General features: G+C 36.8%; 1 protein-coding gene across 1 annotated transcript in view; it reads left to right on the top strand.

The window, feature by feature from the left end:
- Nucleotides 1–26,166, top strand: part of LOC150110163 (muscle calcium channel subunit alpha-1-like) — a 1,246,847-nt gene that overhangs the window by 966,596 nt on the left and 254,085 nt on the right. The gene's annotated exons all lie outside the window — the stretch shown is intronic.

Raw genomic sequence — 26,166 nt, 5'->3', positions numbered from 1 at the left:
AGGATCAAACAGGGGATGGACCTACCTACGGAGGAGTCACCATCTTACAAGTCCTACATTAATAACAATCTACAGGCAATTGCCACCCAACTGTCATTCAAACTATAACAACAATATGCTGCATCTATCTTTCTCCTGCTGCTAGGGTACTTTTGAAGGTGATATCGATGACCTCATATTGCAGTAACCATATCCTTTACTTTTAATAGGAAATGCACAGACATCACAAGTAGAGTTGTTGATCATATGCTTAACAATAATAATAATCTCTGTCTCTTAAATGCAGAAATACAGAATTCCATATGCCAACCTGAACATTCTAACCACCATCAACTTAACTGTCTCTCTGCACTCTATTTTCTCATTGCTTAAGTGGGAAATTGATGACAACATATTTGAGAGCGATCAGTTTCCCATGATGTCCACTTTTCTGCATGGGAAACAATGTACTGCATCATGGATACCATGGTGGAAAATTGAGCAAGCTCATTGATTTTCACCTTTTCCTTCTTGGTTGAATTTGATAAGCTCCTCTCTTATCAGCAGTGCCATGAATCATGTAACAGAGTACAAGCTGTGACAGCTGTAATTATGAAAACATCTAGTTGGTTTCTACATTTTCCTTAGCGATGGTGGGATGATGATTGCACAGCACCCAAAAAGGACAGAAATAAGCTTGAGGTATTTTCTGCAGATATCCATCATCATCAAGCATAATTGCTTTCAGACATGCTCTAACATGAGAAAGATTCATTTGTCCATCATACATCTTTTAACAGTAAACAAGTCTGGGACAGAGTCTGGAGAATCAAAGGCAGATAGACTACTCACTAGCTTCATCCTAGAACATAATGGTTGCATATGCTGACTGAATGACAACTGCCAACATGCTTGGAGAGATTTTTACTAAAACATCAACAGTAGCATACTATCTCTCCCTCTCCCCAATCCTTGTTGAAGGCAACAATGCAAAGCAGGAAAACAACAGATTCTATTTTCTTAATACAGTACTGAAGATTACAACAGGTAGTTGTAATGGGATAACGCCAATGAAAGCTTCTGTACTTAAATATCACCAGTAGCACACTCAGGATTTAATCTTGGGGGGGGGGGGGGGGGGGCAAGTTGAATAGACAATTTGAGAATACACACTACACATCGCATACGACCTATGACTGAGCATCTGCAATGATCGCTAATTCATAAGACGTATAGAAATAGAAGACACAACACAACATTCATTTCCTGATTAAAAAATGAATTTTAATCAGGAAAAGATTTTTGGAAATTTTTCTGTATTGTTTTTCCCTTTTTCTTTGGGGTGGGGGAGCAAGGTCCACTTGCCCCCCCCCTCCCCCCTCCCTTGGGTGCGCCACTGAATATCACCCAGCTACTGCTGGAGCAGCTGCATCCACTATGGAGTGGTTAAACATCTATCTGGGGATCAACTGTTGCTCTTTTACAACCTGTGAGAAGATATTTCTAGATACCCAGCAAAAGGTAATTCTTGTTGCCTTTCCAATATAGGGAAAGATCTGAAATCATCCATAAACAATTCATCAACTCCTCTGCTCAGCTGGATGTGCATGATTCTGGAAAAAAAAAGATTAACAGCAATCTTTTTATGATTTATGCAGAGAAACAATATTTTCCAGAATTCAATCTGGCTTCTGTAGATATAATTCAACAACCAATCATCTAATCCAGTTAGTAGCATCCATTAGAGATGCCTTCCTAAAACAGGAACACTTAGTATTGGATTTCTTTGTTATGGACAAAAACCTATGATATTGCTTTTAGATTTATAATATTGAAAGCATTACACAGTTTTAATCTCAGAGGGGAATCTCTCTCTTTTTATCGACAATATTTATCTTACTGAATCTTCCAAGTCTGAGTGAGAACTGCTCTTTCCCAACTGTATGCATAAGAGGAAGGAGTCCCACAAAGTTCCATTTTAAGAGTAACACTTTTTATATGTTAACTTTTTGTGTTAACTAGATAACCGAACAACTTCCTCCAACCTTAACATCCTCTATATCAGGGGTGGCAAACCTTTTATGTTTCATGCACCAATTTTTTCACATATGAGTTCAGATGTGTAATACATCTCTTATACTCTTAAAAACTGTTAACATAGACATGATATAAAAATGTTTAATATAAAAACATGATTCTCTCTCTGTAACTCAGACCCAAGTAATAACGTCAGTTTTCCTTCTATTTCACTCTGATGTTGTGTTATGTTTTATGGTGTCTATTAAAATCATGTCTTTTATTATGTGAGAAAGTGTTTCACAAACAAAGCACAATAGTTTTCCTGATGGATTTACTATAAACAAGAACTCATTTTCTCACTGTTCATTGAATTCATGCTTTGCTATCACTTTGTTTTTCTTTCGCTCATTTTCTTTTGCACTGTGATTGGTAACTGAATGTAAAAACAAGGCTTAATATGAGAAAATATACAAAACTGCAAATGTTCACAAAAGATGAACAAAGCACAACTTGTAGTGCAGTGAGTATCAATTGCAAACTAACTTTTTGACATATTTGATGGCAAAACTGAATGTAAAAACAAGGCTTAATATGAGAAAATGTACAAAACTGCAAATGTTCACGAAAGATGAACAAAGCACAACATGAGTATCAATTGTGAACTAACTGACAAACACCTGCAACTGCTGGTGCTAATGCTTGGCACCTCAGGATCAAACAAGTGAATGTGCAAAGGATATGCATGAAACAATAAAATCATCATCATCATCAAATTCCTGCTATATACCCTCAAGGGGTGTACAGGATATGATAGTACTACATGAAAAATTTACATCATTATTAATTTTCTATCTACAATTTTCCTCCAAATTAGTCTGTTACTTGTCAAGACTCCAACATTATCAGATCTTATATTTCTATCATCTAAGGCACTTTGTACCGTATCAATCCACCTATATCTTGGTCTTCCTCTGAGTCGTTTTGCTTCCAACCTGGCAGAGAACACTTGTTTTGCTAATCTTTCCTCGCCCATTCTGTTTAAGTGACCATACCACCTGAGATTAGCTCTGCTAACGCATTCCTGGATGCTGACAACTTCAAGTTTTTTCCTAATATAATCGTTTTTAATATGATATTGCCATTGATGCCATCTGTTCACGCCTATAATCTTTCTCAGGACTCTCATATCTGGGGTCTCTAGTCTTTGGTCAAGTGTTTTACTTCTGATCCAGCACTCAGATCCATAAGTTAAAACTGGTTTGAACACTGTCTTGTATACAGCTAATTTAGTGTTCCGACTAATTTCGCTCTTATTCCATATGAATTTATTCAATTGACTTCCCAACCAGCTTTGCTGATTCTGTTGTCTATTTCTATATTTAATTTACCATCTTCAGTAAAAATCGTGCCTAAATAGCTGAAATGTTTTACTTGTTCCACAGGTTCTCCATTCACAACACAGTTGACATTTTCAATGATTCTGCCTATTTTCATTGTCTTTGTCTTTTTATTGCTGACCTTCATACCATATCTATTACAACAGCTCTTCAATTTAGTCAGAGAATCTTGCAGACTTGTAGCGGATTTATTTAGCAGTATAACATCATCCGCATAAAGCAAAGAGCTGACATTAACATCTCCAATTTTGATATCATGTTTAATACCACTTTCCTTCATAATGCGATCCATATAGATAATGAATAACAGAGGGGATAATGTACATCCTTGTCCACCAGATTTAACATTAAACCGTCTTCCTGTACTTCCTTCAATTCTATCTGCTGACTTACAACTCAAATAAAGACTAAGTATTGCTTGATATAATGCCTCATTGACACCATATAACTGCAGTATATTGAATAGCTTCTCTCTTGGCACCTTGTCATATGCCTTTTCCAAATCGACAAAACTTAAATACAGATCTTTGTTATATTCCCATGCTTTCTCGACAGTTTGTCGTAAAGTGAAGATCTGATCCTGACAGCCTCTATTTGGCCTGAATCCAGCTTGTTCTTCCACAATTCTTCTCAACCGTTTCTCAAGTATACTTGCATAGATCTTGCCAGGAACACTCAGTAGGGAAATACCTCTGTAATTCTCACATGCAGTTTTATTTCCCTTTTTATATATGGGTACTATGAGAGCTCTACTCCAATCATCGGGAATTCATCCCTCTGTCCAGGCCTTCTGAACTATGCAGTGGAGCCACTGTAAGACTCTTATACCACCATACTTCAGCATTTCTGGTCGAATATCATCTACACCTGCTGCCTTTCCACATTTCAAGCCTTTGATGGCTTTTTCTACTTCAAGTATGGATATGTATTCCTGACTGCATGCCTGGTCAGTGTTTTTTAGCACTGTGCTGTCATCACTGCTTGTTTCATTTAGAAGTTTTTCAAAGTAATTACTCCATACTTCAAGGATATCTTATTCTCCCGTTTTCATGTCACCTTTATCATCTCTAACTCCTTTTACAGCACACTTTCCTCCATTCCTAAGCTTCTTCAACAACCTCCAGAATATTTTGCCACCTTCTTGATATTTATTTTCTATATTCTTGCCAAAGTCCTCCCATGACTTTTGTTTAGCTAGTTTTATACAGTGTTTAGCATTCTTGCATTTGTCTCTATATTCTCTAAGAGCACAAGCTGACTTATTTGACAGAAACGTTTGATATGCTTTCTTGTTTTCCTTCACTGCCTCTTTAACTTCCTGTGTCCACCAGGGAGTTCTGATTTTTTTATCCTTACAGACAACCTCACCACATGCCTCTGGCAGAATCAATCAATGTTTTCTTCAGAGTTTGCCACTGAATCTCCAAGGTTTGATTCCTGTTCTCAAACTCTTTCATTTTTTCTTCAATAATCTTTGTGTATTTTAGTCTACAGTTCACATCTGAGAGCTGCTCAACTTTTATTCGCTTTAAAACTTTCTTACATGTTATTCTTTTCAATATGAAATTCAATTTTATCTTGCTCAAGACTAGATAGTGATCACTTCCAATTTCAAATCCTCTGTACACTCTGGTGTCCTGCACCAGGGAGAAAACATCACTATCAACAATAACATAGTCAATGAGACTTTTCTTATTCCTAGCCTCTTCTCTCCATGTGAATTTGTGCACATTTTTATGTTGGAACATGGTGTTAGTAATAACCAGTCCATGTCCTGAGCAGAAATCAAACAGATATTTGCCATTATTATTATTAGCGTTGCTGTTTTCTCCAAATTTTCCCAAAATATTTTTGTATGTTGACAATCATTTCCTACTCTGCTATTCTGATCCCCCACAAGGACCAACTTTTCCCTTTTCATTGTGTCAGTTGCTTTTTCTAATGCATCAAAAAATTTTACACTTCTACCATAGTAGAATCTTCTGTAGGACCATAAGCACAAATAAGTCTCATTGTCTAGTTTCCCATTCTCATATTTGCCCACATTACTCTACTTGAGACTGACTATCATTCAAGAAGATTAGCCTCGTATTTAGTGTTGAATACAATATCTACTCCTTCTTTTCCTTGATTGTCATTGCCTGAATATAAGATTTTGTATTTATTGCTCAGAAAGATCTCTCCAGTTTTTGTCTTTTTTGTTTCATTCACCCCGATTATGTCGATCTGGTACTTATCTAATTCCTCAGCTAGCTCCATTTCTTTGCCATTCAGGCTTCTTACACTGATAGTACCGATCTTTAACTCTGGTGATGTTGAGTTGGTGTATGTTTTCAGATTTGTTCCAGTAGCTGACTTTTCGCTGTTCGCCCTGGTTCCCTGGCGAAAACAATGGGGGCCATGTTTAGCCGGCATGAAATTTTGTCATGCCGTACCATAATTTTTAATTTTGGTTTAACCAATAAGAATACATTTTAATCGGCTAAATCCCAAATTGCCAGCCCATCCTCGTTCGTTCAGTATCCAAGTAGATACCCAACAGGGTGCACCATGAGAAGGTGAGGATTGGACATTAGGTCAGAAGCCCTGGTCGGTTCTCCGCATTCCTTTAAAGGCTATGTGGAAGTCTCCTCTCAGTTATACAGCTTTGACTCTTAAGCACCCCAAAACAATAAAATCGCTAAAAATAATTAGTAAGTTTTAACCTTTTTTCTACAGATCTGTTTTTGGTTAATTAACACATTTTGCAAAAATAGGCTTGCTTTTTTATTATTATCATTGGAGTCCAATGCGCCACTTCTTATCATCCAATCTGCCACTTTTGGCAGATGCACCATAGGTTGCCATCCCTGCTCTATATGGATGACTTTAGACTTAACTGTCTTCTGTATTTCATATAATAAGACGGTCATAGAGAGCTGCAAGAAGCGATTGATCACCTTTCAAAATGGTCTCTTGCAAATGGGTTCATATTGTGTGATATGTAGTTTATGTATAGTTTTGCATCAGATGTGGTATGCCTTCCTAAGCCAGAACTCAGACTAGGATAAACGTTAATCCCAAATGCACAAGAAGCCATGTTCTTGGGACTCATATTTGACGACAAACTCAGTTTCCTCCTTCACATAAGTCATTTACAAGACAAGTGTCATAAAGCAGTAAATATCCTTCGCACGCCCTATCTTCCATTACTTGGGGTACAGACCCTTCTCTTAATGCATAGCATTATACATGTCCGCAAGGAGATGTGCTTTGCATTATGGGGTACTAAGGCAAGTGATGAGAAGTTATACCACGTTTGCCATAGGCACCATTAATTCTACAATGGCTACACTTTTCCATATCAAGCTATAAGAATTGCAACAGGAACATTTCGAACCTCATTTGTTCCTAGTCTAAATGTCGAACAAATGAACCACCTCTGCTGTTTCAGTGTCAGCAGCTCTGCTATATTCTACAAAAATAAAATCCCTGCTAAACCATCCCACATGGTTCACTATTTCCTACCCATGGTGGGAGAATTTTAACATTACCTTACAGCTATATGGACCTTTAGGTCTGTGAATAAAAGTTCTCTTACAAGCTTTAGATATTTGAATAGTCAACATAGCACAGACACCATTAAATGCACTTCAGCTATGACATTCGTTCGTTCCACCATGCAGTTTTTACTTTGTGAAAACGAGAGAAACATTTCGTTTCTCTTGTTTTCACAAGCTCTACCAGCAGCTCTTTCAAATTCATAGAAATGAATACTTTGATTTGGGCTAGTTTATACTTAAATTTAAAATCAGGGACTCTAATGGGATCATCTGCTGTTTTCCCAGCCAGCATAATGTCTGTTGGCTGGGAAAGTGGCTCAGATCCCACTAAAATGTAACAATTGTACAGCTCAGCTGTACAATTGTTATGCTATAACTCTACAACATATAGCTGAGCTGTACATTATAGAGTTTCCACTAAAATACACGAGATTGCATCACTACCAAAGGTGCTTAATATATACAGATTTTCAGAGTTGTTTACATAACATCACTAGAGATAACAAAACATCCAGTGCTCTCTTGAATGTAACATGTCCTCTCTTGCTTATGTAAGCTACACCTAGATCTACATTTGTGCTATATTCCAAGCCGCATTGAGATCAAGGAAATGATGCTGCAGATACTGCAACTAGGTCGCCTTGTTTCCCAAGCCTCCATTGTCTGCCTGTCCCATGCATTAACTACCAGCAAAACTATCAGACACAAACTTTTATCCCAGTGGCAGATATTTCTAAACACAATGACCAATAATAAGCAATATCGAGTTAAGCCTGAAATTAAACTGTGGCAGTCTAGCCTGTGCAGGGTCCCTAAAGAGAAAGTTGTTCTTCCTTCATTCTGCTTAGATCATAGTCATCTTACATTCTCCTTCATATTGAGAGGTGATAATATGTCTGTGTGTGAGTTTTGTAATAACCAACTAACATTTAGTCATAATTTAATTAACTGCCCTCGTTTCAATCTACGATCGCAACGATTCTTTGTCACTTTCATAATGTCTCTCAGCCATTTTATACACTCAGATTTTGTAGGACTTGTCAAGTGTCACTCCAGTTTTTAAATTTTTACAGAATTTCAATGTTTACCATCCTATATTGATTTAATTGTTTAGCGTTAATGTTTTATGCATTTAAAATCTGTTTTATACTTGTTTTTGTGCTGGGTTTTTCACTGATTTTATTACCTTGTGTACTTCTAATTATAGTTTGGTTTTTATATATAGATTTTCGACCTATACATGCTGCTTATTTATTGCTTAGTGCACTGATGCAACATGCACCATTAAACCCAAAGTAAAAACTAGCTATTGCATGTACGAGGGTCATCTGAAAATGGAAAAATTAAGGGATCTGCGCTATGATTTGTTGGAACATCCACCCTATTCCCCAGATTCTGATTTCTCTCTCTTCCCAAAACTAAAACTCTTCCTCACTGGTCAGTGTTTTTCTTCAAATCATGATTGCAGCTGTAGAGAGGTGTTTTGCAGATCTTCCTGAAAACCACTAAGGAACAAATAATTGCGCTGGATCATCTGGAATAAATGTATTAGTTCTCGACCTAACAATAAAAAAAAATTTTAATTTCGAAATTACTTTTATTTTTCAGCATAATCTCCCTTAACATTAATACATTTATTCCAGCAATGCTCCAGCGCAATTATCCATCACTTAGTGGTTCTCAGTAAGATCTGCAAAACACCTCTCTACAGCTGCAATCATGATTTGAAGAAAAACGCTGACCAGTGAGGAAGAATTTTAGTTTTGGGAAGAGTAGAAGTCAGAGGGAGCCAAATCTGGGGAATAGGGTGGATGTTCCAACAATTCATAGTGCAGATCCCTTAGTTTTTCCATTTACAAAACACCTTTGTGGGAAGTACATTGTCCTGATAAAAGGTGATTTTTTTTCTCCTGCAAACTGGGTCTTTTCTCATTAGTTTTTTCGTCTAGTCTGGTTAAAAGATTGGAATAATATTCCCTGGTTATTGTTTTACCCTTTTCAAGATAATTAATAAACAAAATGTCTTTAGCATGCTAAAACACCGATGCCATGACCTTTCCTGCTGTTGGAATCGACTTTGTTTTCTTTGGTACTGAACAACTGGCTTCTGTCCACTGTTTTGACTGCTGTTTGGATTCTGATGTGTAATGGTGAATCCATGTCTCATCCATTCTTGTTAAAACGCTCCAAGCACTGTTCAGAGATTTTTATGCGAGTGCATTTTTGATCTGCTGTGAGCAAGCATGGCACCCATCTTGCGTAAAGCTTTTTCATATGCAATTCTTCATGCAAAATACATCTTACACATTCTTTTGAAATACCTATAATCTCAGCAATTTCACGCACTTTGACTTGCTGGTCATCCAATACCATATCATGCACTTGATCAATGATTTCTGGTGTTGTTACACTTTTTGGATGTCCTTCATGTGGATCATCTATAAGGCTGATACGGCCATGTTTAAACTCGGCAGCCCATTTCTTATTTGTTGAAAATGAAGGAGAAGAGTGCCCATAAACTTTTATGAACTTCGAATGAATTTATTTTGCCGTTACACCTCCTTTTACAAAGAATTTTATAACCACACTATACTCAATTTTATCCATTTCAAGTGATACAGACAACACTTTTGCTTCAGACAGCTGTATAAAACAAACTATTTGATAAAATGACTTGCAGTGTCACATGGATGCTTATGACAGATGTACCAACTTAGAAAAAAAAAAATTGACGATAGTGTTCTCAGCATCAACCATCTATGGTTGAAGCTGAGAACTTTTCAGACCACCCTCATAGTGGCCAGTGAAGGTATGCATGCAATAAATAGATGTAGTTAGTTCACCTCAAGAAGAGGAGGAGAACAAAATATTTAGGAAAGCTAGTTCATTGTCCTTTTCCATTTCCATAGTGAACTTGATCTGGTGGTGTGGATTATATATTTTTGCTAAAAAGGCAAGTAAGGTATCATCATTTCAGGCCCAAATAGTGAAGACAATGTCAGTGTAGCACACTCAAACAGAACACTTAGATTGTACAGATGAGAAAAGCATTTCTTCTAGGTGTTCTAGAAAATGGCAACAATCTAACTTTCCTCAGATATCTTGCTCTCCCACTCTTCTTCCGGTGAACTAATCACTTCCCTTTTTTGTAGGCCTACCTTCATGGGCTGCTACATGCAACAACAATCTGCTCACCATCCTTGGTATCACTTCTGGGTCTGATTCCCACTGATGAGACCTCAATAAAGGTCAAAACTGGTCTGTGTAGTGACCCCTTCCCATAATGCATCATCATTAGTGTTCTGTCTCTTGACAGGTCCAATGGTATAACTCAGCAGATTCTCTTCCCCCAATTTCCTCTGTCTCTTGCTTCCTCCTTCATTTCCTGATATCTTCTTGTTTCCATTATATCATCAAGCATCGTTAGTCGTCTTCTTCCTCTTGGTCGCTTTCCTTCAATTTTCCCTTCTATCATTCTTTTCAGTAGGCTGTCTCCTCTTAATAGATGTCCTATCCAGTTATGCTTTCTTCTTCTTATGGTCTTTAGTAAATTCCTTTCTTCTTCAATTCTTTGTAATACTTCTTCATTGGTGATTTTTTCAGTCCACTTTATTTTCTCCATTCATCTCCATAACCACATTTCAAATGCCTCCAACATTTTAGCTTCTTTTTTCCTAATTGTCCATGTTTCTAACCCATATAAGGTCATACTCCAAATATAGCACTTAATAAGCCTTTTCTTTAGATTTTTATTCATTTTATTAATAAACAAATTTTTCTTGCTATAAAAGACATATTTTCCTTTGTTAATTCTTTCTTTTATTTCCATGTCACATTTTCCATTTTCTTGTATTATACTACCAAGGTATTTGTATTGTCTCATTTGCTCTACACTTTCTCCATTCATCATCACCTTGATACTTCCTGGAGACTCTCATCACTTTTGTTTTCTTTGCATTAATTTTCATACCATATTTCTTGCATATATTTTCAAATTTTTGCATTAAGTGCTGTAGTTCATCTTCAGTATTAGCTAATATTGCTTGATCATCTGCAAATCTAATATTTTGTATCGTTCTTCCTCCAATAGTGATTCCTCTTTCCTCTTCATAAAATGCTTCTTTTATCATTTCTTCTGCAAATATATTGAAGAGCATCGGTGACAGGCAGCATCCCTGTCTTACACCTCTGCCAATCACACATTTTTTAGTTTTTCCTACTTTTGTCTTTATTATGGCCGTCTGGTTCATATATAATTCAGCTATTAACCTTCGGTCTCTTCAATCTAAACCTATTTTGCATAATATTTCCATCAGATTTTCCCATTTCACCATGTCAAATGGTTTTTCAAGGACAAAAAAAACAGTTATTGTCTTTCATGGGGAAGAACTGACTAAGAAGACAAATAAACTTGGCAAATTATGTCTTATAAGGTAAGCTGCATTCTTGAATTTCTATCCTTAAAAAAATGTCACAACTTCAAGAAAATCCTGAAGTTTGTAACTTAATAAAACCATCAAATGTCTCAGCACACATCATATTTATCTTACTGTAAATCTATTTCTAGTATGTAATCAACTTCAATCTGCTAAGCATGATTTTATATACCTATATACAGTACTAATGTACTATAGGTCGATCTCATGTATGGGCTCAACATTTAAAAAAAAAAAAAAAAAAATTATCTCACCACTGACTTCCGGGGACTGTTACCTCAGTTTTAGACCCTGAACTATTGTTTAATTTTAACGGATGCCTAGTGCTCTTTCCACAGTGCATTTAATTACCACAATTTGTGGATTGCAAATTTAACTATCTTGTCACTAAGCAAAATCCACCTCGTACCTTATTATTCAATTGGGTAAATTAAAGATGCCAAGAAATTATATTCTTGGTTTAATCCATTATCCAAGTGTCAGCAAACTAAGTTTGCATTGTATCTTCAGGACTGGGCAACTCATCAGAAGCTAATGACTTCACATCACTTGCCTTAGTATCCCATAATACAAAGCATATATCCTTTCAGACATGTATAATACCATGCATTATGGGGAAGGGGTCACTACCCAGACCATTTTTGACTTTTATTGAGGTCTCATCAGTGGGAGTCAGACTCAGAGGTGATACCATGGTTGAAGTAATGCAGAAGTCATATTTCCATATGCAAGTAGCCAAAAGGTGTCGCACCTTATCTTAAAATACTCTGGATTAGAGACAGATATATACAAATGGATAGTCAACACCTCAGGATGCCCATTAACTCACAATTGAATTCTTGTAATTTTTTTTTTTTTTGGTTCCCAAAAAAAAAATACAATACTTCACAACATTGAGCATAATGTATTCACTTTCTCCAGTGAGGATTCCAACAAACTTCATCTGGAAGTCTCCTTGTTACTGAAAGCCAAACTTTCTCATTCAAACATTTGTCCAGCCAAAGTTAAAGTACTGTAATCTCTAAGATACAATGACCATCTCATTATTAGAACATAGACAAAGAGAAAGATACTGTTGTCATGGACTCCATAGAATACAAAAGAAAAATGTCTCTTACTATGTGACAGATCAACAAACCTTAACCATAATCCCACTAACAACCAACTTGGAAAGCTAAACTCACTGCTAGATGAAGTTGCCAGTCTTGATAGATAACCTTAACACCCATTTTTCTCCCAGCCCCTTCTTCTATGGGCTGCCTAACATCCACTAAGAGGGTATACTTATTCATGCAATCATGGATTGCACTGATTCTCCTACTTATTGCATAGCTAAAAATTTTCATCCCATCTATTAAACTCTCAAATTGGCAATTCCCAATCCTTCATTAAAATAAAAAAAAATTTCACATTTACTGGAGAAAGTGAGAAATTTATCTCTTCAACAAACTAACTTAATGGTGAGTTTTGACATTGAATCCATATTCGGCAGCATCTCTCTAGAAGATTGCCTTTTCTGCTCTCAATAAGCCTTTTCTCCAGATATAGGTAAATGGTTGTCTTTGTTATCCACTCAGGTTAATTCATCTAATAAAACAGACAAATTGTGAAGGGACCTCAGTGGGGGAACATCTAGAAGAAATCTTTTCCTCATCCTTACAACCTCAGTCTTCTCTCTCTGAGTGTTCTATGTAGACAATATCCTCGCCATCTGGGACCACAAAGATACTTAACCTGGCTTTATAGCAAAAATAAACACTACATCCTCCAGAAAATTTCACTATAGAAATAGAAAAGGACAGCAAACTTTCATTCCTAGATATCTTGCTTTCCCACTCATCTTCAGGTGAGCTAACTGCTTCCATTTATTATAAAACTACCTTTACTAGCTGCTCCATTAAATAGCAATCTTCTCTCCATCCTTCCTAAACTCTGGAATTATGAAACTCTTACTTCATATGCTCATATTGTATGCTCTAAGCCACAAGATTTTAAGCAAGAACTTCTGGACATCAGGTATATTATGCAAATGAATGACTTTTCAGAATGAACTATACTATATATTTATTAGCCCACCTCAGACAACTAGGAAACAATATGTAGAGTCCCAATTCTATACATTTCTAGCATTTTTGAACCAATTTTAAGAATCCTTCAAAAATATGATCTAGTAGCTACATTTATTCCTTTCGACTAACCACACTTGGTTCCTGTCTTGTAAAGATAAACAATCTCTTCTAACACCTCCTTGCACCTAGCAATTCTTTTGTCTGCCATCTTTACAACTTTGTACAAACTGGATATTCTGTGAAAAACAGATTACAAGAAAATTAATTTTGCATTGTAAATAAGCAATCTAAGAAATCTAGCACAACATGAAATTGACAACAATCACAGTATCCTCTGGTCTGAAAGATGCATATTCCATTGGTGGGATCTCAAGTTTGAACATTTTTTTAAAAGAGCGCTGAAGCCTCGCTCTCCATTCAGACATCATTAATATATTTTTAGAATCAAATGCTTCATCTATTAGCTACTTGTTGTTCTGTTTAGACTATTGCATAGTCATACTGTTTTCAACAATCTATTATTTGCATTTCCACCTTGTACTTTACTAGCCTATATGCCGCTGATCATGACCTGTGATTTTCAGGTTGAAATATTTCACTATTAAAGTATAATGCTTCATTGATGCTTATCTTTATGTTTACATGTTATTTAGTAAGTGTTATCTTTATGGCACAAGTATCTCTCAAAAATCATCTCTTGCAGTGACCCTGATGTATTGCAGTTACCATCCTCTTTATTTTTACTGAGAGATTTAAACAGACAATACTTTGGGGTTGTGTCTAAATTAACATCAGAGGAATACACGTGATAACAATAACTTCTCACTCTTAAACACATGAAGGAACATCATCCATATGCCTGCCTGAATATTCACTGCCATCTACATAACAGATTGCTCACCTTCCTTTTTCTCGGTGTTTAAGTGGTAAACTGATGAGAACTTACTTGGTTGTGATCATTTCTTCATGATAACCACATTTTTACACTACGACTGTGCATGAATATCATGATGGAAAATTGAGCAAGCTGATAGCTTCTATGTTTGTCACTGAATCAAATTCTGCTAGGTCAGCTCATCTTCTATTGGTGATGCACTGAACCCTGCGACAGAGTATATTATGTAAGCTGCAACAACTGCATTTCCTAAAACATCTAGTTGGTTACCATGTTTCCATGACAATTGCATAGCAGCCAGGAAACTCAGAAGAAAGTATAGAGTATCTTCTGCAGATATCTCATAACAAACCTCATTGCTTTCAAAGTACTTGTGATTGAGTAGGATACATCAGAGACAAAACATATCCTGGATCTGGTACACAATTCATTAACAAGAGCAACCAACAGTAAAAAAAAAGAAAAAGCCTTGGACATAATTTGGAAAAAGGACAGATACACCACCTTAGAGCTCTCCATCCTCGAGCATAATGGATGCACAATTGCCAACTCAACAGCTATTGTTAAGCTCTCAAAAATTCTGATGAAACAATGGCAGTATCTTCTTATCACCCCCATCCCCCCACACACAAAAGTTCCTTGCCCAAAAAGTCAAAGTAGAAAAATTACATTTTGCTTTCTTCCAGTGGTGCTGAAGAATACAACAGGTCATCTATGAAAGAAAAAAAAAATGAAAGCTGCTTTGCTTAAATGCCATCCATCTGCTGTTGGACCAGATAACATTAATTATGACATGATGAAATGTCTGTCATCAACTAGAAAATGATCAATCATTGCACCTGTTCAATGAAATGTTCTGTGAGAACATTTTTCCAGATACTTGTCAAAGTCAATCATTATTGTTTTTTCTAAAGCCAGGTAAAAAACTAAAATCACTAGTAAACTAGTGACAGTTGTTCTGAACAGCTTCTTCAGCAAGATCCTGAAAATTATAATTAACCAGTGGGGCATCACGTACCCATTTCGGTTGGGCATGCAAAATTTAATATCAATTTGACCATATGCATGGGCATGCATCAGTAGAAAATTTTCTGGGGGGGGGGGCAAATCTTGGAGACAAATAATTACATCGATAAATTTTTATAATTATTGATTTAATTAAATAATTACGTCAATAAATGTCTTTTAGCTTTTTTTTATGTAATTATTTGTCGATGTAAACTATAAATACATTATTTTCATTTTGCATCAATTTTAATAATCTTTAATTCTCAGGGGGAAAAATAAGGTATTCAGAATTAATAGTGTTTAGTACATTTTCATATATAAAAAAATTGACCGGCATATTTTATTAAAAATCAACTAATTAATTAATCCTAAATTAAATTATTCAGTTTAAATAAAAAAATTGACTGGCATATTTTATTAAAAATCAACTAATTAATTAATCTTAAATTAAATTATTGCAGTTTAAAAGCAAAAAAAAATCATAAAACTAACAAGTAAAATAATATTAAATTACATACCACTTATCTTTTAAAAATGTATTTTTCTGTTTAAATTTGTCTCGCTATAAATTTACAATTCACACTTCACTCAGTGACTCATTAGACACAGAGGGCAAACTAACCAGTCACTGTTCACAAATCAGAAAAAAGTCTAAACATGAATAAGTGAATTTATGATGGCATAATTTTAAAAAAAAAACTTATGAAGAGAGAAAGAGAGTATTTCAGGAATAAATATGGTTTGATGGAGCAGCAAATCATTTCGTAAAATTTGTTGCACATATGTGTATTTCTCTGGTTTGTGTATATTTCGCTTAGTTTTCCAAGAATTTATTTTGTTTACTGAGACTCAGTATGCATGACATCCGATCGTTATTGGAATTATCCACACTTTCAGGAATCCTAAATTCATTAATTTTTTTTTTTTTTTAATATCAGCGGTCTTCTGTCTTATCAATCTCACATATGCTGGTATTTTGTTGTAGATCAATAACGTTTTATAATACACAGAATATTCAGTTTTATTCAGGATTATTCTCTATTGTTTCTGAAGACTAGAATAAAAATGTCTCTATATACCGTTAACAAACTTTGCAACCTCAACAGATGCTATACTGCACAAGCAAAAGAAAAAACAATTAGAATTTTTCTCCTAATATCCACTTTTAAATTTTCAGTTCCAGAAAACATGCGTAACAACTGTTTGCAATATACATCAGATATGAAAAGCACTCAACTCATGACAAGTGACAATGTTCAATTGGAATGGTTGACACAATAACCAATCACAGATGCTAGGTGTTGAGTGAGCTCAAAATTTTAGCTCACCTAGCCTTCTCAGCAGTTTAATAATGCTACAACGCTAAGAATTTCACCTGCTGCACCCTCTTTACATATTTTCAAAGGGTCCAAAGGTGTATGCATTTTGAAAGCACACCTGGGCTATTAATGCAAATGTGATGCAATGTTTACGCGTAGAAAAGTGCCCTTTTCATGAAGCACTAATGATTCATCATCCTCGTGAAGAGGGCAATGAAGCATTAGTATATTGTGTTTAATTTTAGGAATCGCGCAAAGTCTGCAAACAATTAGAGGAGTCTTTAAGGGGATAAATGTAAAAAAATAGAATATCGATGATACTGATATTTCGTGGATGAGCACCACACACCTAGCACAACCAGAATATTCGCCCCTGCAATTAACTTTTTTTTTTTTCCCAGAACACAATCTGCTTTCTGCAAATATCGTGCTACAGCTGATCATCTAGTCTGGCTGAGAGTGTCATTAGAGATGCCTTCCTAAAACGTGAGCACTTAGTTTCAGTTTTCATTGATATGAAAACAACGTGTCTCTGCTTGGAGATTTGAAATATTGAAAGATCTACACAATTTTGTTCACCTAGGGATTATTCCCCTTTTTTATCAGGAACTTCTTATCAAATCAAATCTTACAAGTCTGAGTGTGAGCTACTCTCTCCCTACCATATATTCAAATAAGGGCATTCCGTGGTTCAGTTTTAAGTATGATACTTTTTTGCAATCAAGGTTAACTTGATAAATAAACAACTTCCTCCAACTCCAAGTAATACTCTCTGTGTTGGATCACTTTATTATAATTTGTCATTCGTGTAATGACATTTGATAATTTTATGACAAGGTCATAGAATTGACAGCTGAAGCAAACCATTGAAAAACTTTCAAAATGGGCACTTGCAAATGTGTTCATGTTTTAATAGCAGAATAAATGTACGTGCATTTTTGCAAAAGTCTGATAATCTTTGTCACAGTAGAACAAACATTAATTCCAGTTGGAGCAGAAACCAAGTTCTTGTGGTTCATATTTCACTAGAAAATCAGTTTCCTTCCTTATATATGTTAGTGGCAAGATAAGTGCCATAAAGGAATAAACATCCTCCACAAACCTCTCTTCCATCTCTTGGGATGTCATCAAATGTTCTTTGCTTTGATTGTACAGGACACTGATTAGATTAAAACTTGATTATGGGTTCCAAGTCTCTGGGCTAGAAAGAGTACCCTGGGTAGACCCTATTCACTATTTCAAGCCATAATTGCAACTGGTGCATTTTTAACTTCATCGATCTCTGGTGTATACATCTAAGCAAATGAACCAACTTTGTTTCTTTGATGTCAACAGCTGTCTCTATTACATGCTATGAAAATAATATTCCTGCCAGACCATCCCACATGGCCAACTATTTTTGCCCACAGTGGTAGAATCTGTAAAACACCTATCAGACTGCCATATGATTCTCTGGTTTGTGAATAACAGCTCCCTTATAATCTCTAGATATTGATTAGGTATAATAGCACAAATGCCACTAAATACACTTCCATCATGGCATACATACTACCACTGCTTTTCTTTCTGCAGGCTACTACCCAAGTTTTCCTTCCAATCTATTGTCTAACAGCAGCTCTTTCAAACTCATAGACTGGAATACTGTTATTTTGTCCTTATTTTACCTCGAGGGTTCAAAATCATAGGCTCTAGTGGAATCTTCTGCTGTCTTCTCAGACAGCATATCTGTTCAGATCTTATTAGAATGTTACAGGTTTACTGCTGAGCTCTATTTGACAGAGAGTGCATTAAAATACATAAGATTGCATTGCTACCAAAAGTGAATAATATTTTCAGATTCATTAGGTTTTCTACAGGCAATATGATATCTAGAACTGCAGAAACATCCAGGGCTTTCTCAAATCCAACATGGTCTGTCAGTTATGGAAGCTACACTTGGATGTATGCTTTTGTTGAATTTCTTAAACAAGACCTCATGGAGTCAAAGACTCATCTAGGAGGTCCTTTTATCTCACACACATCTCATCATACCGGGTCTTAAACACATTCAAACTCCTTGCAGACACCACACTCTCAGGCAAGGCATTCCAATCATTCACAACTCTGCACGAAAAAAACCTGCCTCTCACTCCCCTACTTACACCCTCTTTATGCAGTTTCCAGGTATGACCTCTGGTTCGCCCCTGATCTCCCACTATTCTCTGTAGAACTTCTCCACCATTGATCCTATAACAACCCCTTACCAACTTGTAGGTCTCTATCATATCTCCCCTCTTCCTTCTCTCCACTAGACTCTGCAAATTACAACTTTTCAATCTTTCCTCATACTCGACATTCCAGAGGTCAGAAACTACCTTAGTCAGTCGCCTTTGGACCCTTTCCAACATCTCTTCATCCTTCTGAAAACCAGGTGACCAAATCTGGGCACAATAGTCCATGTGTGGCCTAATCAAAGCCTTATACAATGGAACAAGAATCTCCCTACTTCTACACGTCAGTGTCCTCCTCATCATTCCCAGAAGTCTTTGTGTTGTCTTCACAATTTTGGCGATATGTCCCCTAAATTTTAGATCCTTATCCACTATCACTCCCAGATCTCTTATTTCCTCTACTTCCAACAATATATTCTCACCAAGCATAAATTCTGCATCCCATCTTTGTTTTCCAAATTTTAAAACCTTACATTTTGCAACATTGAACTCACATCCCCATTTGCTTGCCCAATCACTCAATTTATTCAAGTCTTCTTGCAAGGCCACAACATCTTCACTACTCTTTATGGTTCGTCCCAACTTTGCATCATCTGCAAACAACTGAATATCTCCATCCAAATCTTCGCCAATATCATTAATATACAAGTTAAATAGTAATGGCCCTAAAACAGATCCCTGAGGCACTCCACTAGTGACTTTCCTTTTCCTGGATATTGCACCCCCATACACAACCGGTTGACACCCATCAGACAGCCAGTCTCCAATCCAATGCACTAATCCAATATCCAACCCCATCTGCTCTAGTCTGACTGTCAACTTATCATGAGGTACTCTATCAAAAGCTTTTGCAAAATCCAAGTATATCACTGTGTATCCTTCTCCTCTGTCCAAGGAAGCAGTCACTTTATTGTAATAAGTAAGTAGATTACTAAAACACGACCTCCCTTTAGCAAATCCATGCTGTCCATCAAAGATTATACCATTGTTGTCAACCCAACTCTGGATCCTAGTTCTCACAAGCTTCTCCAACAACTTAACCACAACACCTGACACACAGATAGGCCTATAGTTTGAAGCTTGAGTTTGATCACCTCCTTTATGAAGTGGCACAATCTTGCCCTCCTTCCACTCTTTAGGGACTTGACCAAGTGCAAGACTCGTATTAAAAAAAATGTCAAGGCAGGTGTCAACTCTCTGGCACATTCCTTCAGAATACGCGGTGATATATTATCAAGTCCCACAGCCTTATTTACATCTAGTTTACTCAACTCCCCAAACACCTCTTGCTCACTTACAGTCAGTCTCTCCTCCCCATCATCAACTGCTCTTAATCTCTCCATGAAGTCACATTCACAAGATTGAAAGATCTTTATGAACTGCTCATTAAGTATCTCCACCACACATTCTGCAACAGCTGTCTTTATACCATTTCCTCCAATCAATGTCATCCTTCCATAATCATTCTTTCTTTTGCTGGCTACATATCGAAAGAACTCCCTAGGATTCTTTTTAGCTTCATTAGCTAACTGCTGTTCATACCTCTCTTTAGCTACTCTCACCAACCAAGTCACTCTCCTTGCCTGGTCTTTGTAGAACTCATGAAATTGGTTACTTCCACTTCTCTTATGCTGCCTCCACAATGCCCTTTTTCTCTGTATTGCATGCTTAATCTCTTTATTCATCCATCTCACACCTAACTTATTTAACCTTCTCACCCGTGGTATACATTTAGACATCGCATCCACTAAATATTTTTTGAAAATCCCCCAAGCTGCATTGATCTCTTTTCCAGCTAACTCCTCATTCCATGCTACACCTGCAAGCTGTCTCCTGAGTTCTTCATAATCACCCCCCTTGTAGTTCCACATATACCCTTTTTTCACAGGGGTCCTTGCACTGCTGGCAACCACCCAAGTAATCACCTCATGGTCACTTTCACCAATTGGTGGATGATTTGATACCTCATTGATAATTACATCCTCCGATGAGATGACCAAATCCAAGACCCTTAATCCTCTTGTGCCCTCTGTTACATACTGTCTTAGGTAGTTATCCCTCAAAAACTCAAGAAACTCATTTTCTTTACTTCCAGTTGCTATCTCTTCATTCCAGTCTGTATTGCCATAATTAAAATCACCCATAATGATCACCCTTTTCTTATTTGCTTGGCTTATTTGACTATACATTTCACTATCACCACCATTCACATTACCAGGTCTATAACAACATCCCACCAAGTATTTGATTCTATTCACCTCTATCTCACACCATACTGCCTCAAAACCACTGGCCCCATTTCCCTCTTGCATCTCTACCTTGTAAGGACATAACTCTTTCTCTATCATCAATAGCACTCCCCCTCCCTTTTTACCCCTTCTATCCTCACGAAACACATCATACCTTTCCATCTCTATTCCTGTCAGGATGTCATCCTCATCTAACCATGTCTCACTTATTCCAACAATCTCTGGGTGCACAGACGCAATTAGTGCAACCATTTCATCCGCCTTGTTTCTTATACTTCTAGCATTGGTATACAAACACAACAACTCATTTCTGGATCTACAGCTAGTTCCACTGATACCACTCGCTCGATGTGATCTCTCCATGCTGGACTGGGGCCATTTCCCTTTCTGCTTCTTCATTTTAGAACCCTTTGCAATTCCATCTGTTTCCTTTTGATCCCTGATCATCCCATTACTTTCCTGCCTACACATTCTCTCACCTCCTCTTGGAGCATCCACCTTTCTCACGCTGTGTATCCCTGTCCACCCTGAGCCTCGCCGTTTCCCTGCTCCTCTTGCACACCCATTCTCTCATTTTCTATACTCATACCACTCACTTCCACATTCATTTCCACTCCTTCAATCTCTCCTGTCTTACTCTCCTGCTCTTCCACATCACTCCCCTCTCGATCTGATTCATTCTCTCTATTCACTTCTCTACCTTCCAGCAGCAGTCTCTCCAAGCGACTCACACCATAACCACTCAAATGCAGTCCGTCGCTCCCATACAGCTCACTTCGTCCCTCAAACTCATTCCACACATTTTAGTCACTATTTTAGTCACATTCATAATCTGAGACCTATACTTACATGCAGATTTTATCAGATTCATCAAGATTCATATTAAGGGAGACAAGGTAGTGGATACTAGCAAGGTCAGCTTATTTCTCATACTTTTCATAGATTACTGGCAGTTCATCAGACAGTCATTTATTCCACTGGCAATCATCATGAAATAGAGAGACCAATAAAAAGCTCCATTAAATCAAACTTGAAGTCAAATTGTGGCAGTTTGGTCTAGTCTACTCAAGGACCATAAAGACGAGGCTATTCTTCTTCAGTATTGCATAGGTTTTAGTCATCTTACCCTTTCTTCCTATTGAGGGATGGTGACATGTCTGTGTGTGTGAGTTGTGTGATAGCAGACTAATGATCATTCACATTTTAATCAGTTGCCCTCCTTTTGTCAACAGTTGCAGCCACTATTTTAGTCACATTCATAATCTGAGACCTATACTTACATGCAGATTTTATCAGATTCATCAAGTATTATTTCCATTTTAAAATTTTTATAAAGCACTAATCTTTATCATCATATATAAAATATGCATATATTGTGTGTGTGTGCATTAGTTTTATCACTTCAACTTACTATACGAAAGTTGTTAACACCTGCTGTGTTTACTGGTGTTCTTTTGAATTTTTTTACACTTGTTATTATTATTATTACGTGATACTTCCAGGGAGTCCAAAGACTCATCGAGGGAGGGCACCTACTCTACAACTCTCTGTCTTCACCACTCAAACTACAACTGCCATCATCATTCTACACCAACATCATCTACTGCCCACCACCACCACTAGTATTTTCACAAACAATCGTAAACATCCATGCCCACGGCGGGATTCGAAACTGCAGCTTGTTGGTTGGAGAGTGGATACGCCAACCAGGCTGGCTTTTTTTTTTTATAGACCTTTTACCAGTGGCAGCCGGTGAAATCTTAAATGGGGGGGTGCTACCTATACAAAATAAAAATAAAATAATTCATTTTTTCCTAATTTAGTAACCAATTTATTAATAAATAAATCTACAGATTTAAAATAAAAATAAAATAATTCATTTTTTCCTAATTTAGTAACCAATTTATTAATAAATAAATCTACAGATTTAAAATAAAAATAAAATAATTCATTTTTTCCTAATTTAGTAACCAATTTATTAATAAATAAATCTACAGATTTATTTATTAATAAATTGGTTACTAAATTAGGAAAAAATGAATTATTTTATTTTTATTTTGTATAGGTAGCACCCCCACTTAAAACTTCACGGGCCGCCACTGCCTTTTACCTTTATAGACTGGCACTTTTTTTATATACCTTTTACGTTTGTTTTTCTGCATTGCTTTTATATCTGTTTATTATTATTATTATGTGACACCTCCAGGGACTCCAAAGACTCATCGAGGGAGAGTGCACCAACATCATCGAACGATTCAATCCCTTCCAGCTACTAACTGCACTCAAACTTGCTTAACTTTTTGCGAGCCATTAGCAGCAGAGGCTCTACTAATTGACCAATGGCAAATAGTCTAATATTTGATATTTATTAAGTTGTGGGTGCTGTTGAGATGTGTTTTGTTGTCATATCACCTTAGCTGTCCTTACTCCATTGAACCCAAAATTAGACCATACCACACAAAAGCTGCTCCTCACTTTTTTGATCACACCTTACTTATGCTGTTTCCAGGGATGTCCACTTGGCTACATTCCCCTTTCTATCCTATGAAAACTTTCTTAAATATTAACCTGGTTACAACCCCTGACCAACTTTATAGGTGGTAATTATATCTTCTCGCTCCTCCTCCTCCTCTTCATGATGCCTCTACCTCTTTCAGAATTTCTCCACAGAGTGTATACTTTGCATCCTGTTATTGCTTATTGAATTTCAGAATGGACAGTTCTGCTCACTTGATTACTCTTACAATCTGTTCAAATCCTTATTTAAGGTCCAACATCTCTGCTGCATTCCTCATCATTCTTCCCAACTTAGCATCATCTGTAAATTTTTATATATCTCCAGTCAAATCCTTCCCCCTCAATATCATTAATATACAAGTTAAACCACTGTGCCACAAAACAAACCCCTGTGCACACTGCTAGTGACTTTCCTTTTTGGAGATATTGAATCCCATACAAAGCTTGCTGATTCTTATTTGACAGCTAGTTCTTATCCAACTCGCTAATCTAGCATCCACTCCTATCTATTCCAATTTCATTACCAATTTTGTTGTGTGACCAGCTATCAAAAGCTTTCACAGAATGTAAGCATACCACTGTGTGTGTGTGTGTGTGTGTCTTGTCCAATGAGTTCATCACCTTGTTATAGTAGATAAGTAAATTGGTAAAACATGAATCCCTTTAAGAAACTAATACTAACAATCGCAGAGAATCCTGCTGTTATCGACCTACTTTTGTATCCTTTTTCAATACTTGTACATGGGAAACGTATGACTTCTGCATTACATCACCATTGGTTTGGTGAGACCTCAAGAAAGGTCGACACCGGTCTGGGTAGTGGTCCTTCCCATAATGTATAGTATTATACACATTTAAAAGGGGATGTGCTTTGCATTATGAGATACTAAGGGAAATGATGTGAAGTCATTAGCCTCTATGCAAGTGCCCAGTCACAAAGATACTGCATGTGCAAACTTTGCTTGTTTAATTTGTCCTGGGGTGGGTAATGGATTAAACTGGAATATAATTTCTTGGTATCTTCAATTTATGGTTTATAATTTGTAACTTCAACCTTATTACTCCCTTTGTAAAGTGTAATTTGCAACTTGTGCTATTGCAAAACACTTTCTAAAAAGTTAAGCCAAGTCAGATACTTATTCCCTGGAACATTCCCTTAAGACATATCACCATGTCATCATCTTTCCATAATCATTCTTTCTTCTACTTGCCACATATCAGAAAAACTCTACTAGAATTTTCCTTGACCTGATTTATCACTCTGCAGTGTTGCTCCTTCTGTCATTCACGTCTTTCATTTCATCACTCCCACTTTCCTTCACTTTCTATGGATGGATGGGTGATTATATTAATGTAGATTGAAATGACAGCAGTTGGGAATAAAGAAAATGAATTTCTTGAGTTCCTCAGGACAACTATCTTAAGCAGTATGTGATGGAGGACACACAAGGATCAAGAGTCTTTGATCTGATTGTATTATCAGAGGATGTGATTGTGAATGAGGTGTTGTATATTTCCCTTCGTTTGGCTAAAGTGATCATGAGGTGATTGAGAGGGATGGAGGGCACAGCTATCCTCCATCCCTCTCCTTATATATCTTCCATAATCTCTTTTTCAACTGCAGTTCCTGTTTGATATCGTTTGTCATCCACTTTACACCAAATTGTGTCCACTTCTTCACCCATGGAATACAGCTTACTATTGCTGCTAACAAATATTCTTTCACAATTTCCCAAGCACTAATGATATCCTGGCCTTCCAGTTCTGCCTTCCGTGGAACTTCCCCTAGTTGATACCTAAGACTTTTATAATCACCTGCCTTATAATGCCACATACTTTCCCTTTTCTTTGATACACCTGCATGTCTGTTCATCTTCCAAGTCAAAACCACATGGTCACTTTCTCCAACTGGTGGGAGAGATTTCATCTCACTTATTATCAGCTCTTCTGATGCTATGACCAAATCCAAAACTCTTGAACCTCTTGTTCCCTCTATTACATGTTGCTGAAGACATTTGTCCCTCAAGAATTCCAGAAATTCTATCCCCCTTCTTACTACTTGCATTTTCCTCTTCCCAGCTTATACTGCTGTAGTTAAAATCTCTTACAACCATCATTCTACTTGCACTTGCCAAGCTCAACTGCCTAAACATCTCCTGGTCCCCACCTTCTGTGCTCCCTGGTCTATAGCAACACTCCACTAAATATCCTGTCTTGGCCACTTCTACCTCACACATATGCTTTCAAAACTACCTGTGTCACTGCCTTCCAAAGCCTCCACTCTTAGAGGACATAAGTCATCACTTATCATAAGCAGTACTCCACCACCATGTTTTCCTTTCCTATCCTGCCGAAAAATGCTGTACCCTGCCACTTCAATTCTGGTAAATCATATCAACACTTGAAAAAGGCACAATAATGTTCTGATCCCTACTTCTCGATGTGTTTTTTTTTACTGACCAAGTGATGCTTTATACTATTCTGTTCACTTTTGTAATATGTTCCCTGAGGAAAATATTACAGATT

Source organism: Typopeltis vanoorti, chromosome 1 (assembly GCF_054136105.1).
Source record: "Typopeltis vanoorti isolate ZY-2024b chromosome 1, IOZ_Tvanoo_1.0, whole genome shotgun sequence".
Taxonomy (NCBI): Eukaryota; Metazoa; Arthropoda; class Arachnida; order Uropygi; family Thelyphonidae; genus Typopeltis; species Typopeltis vanoorti.
This window is presented reverse-complemented; position numbering and strand designations above follow the sequence as displayed.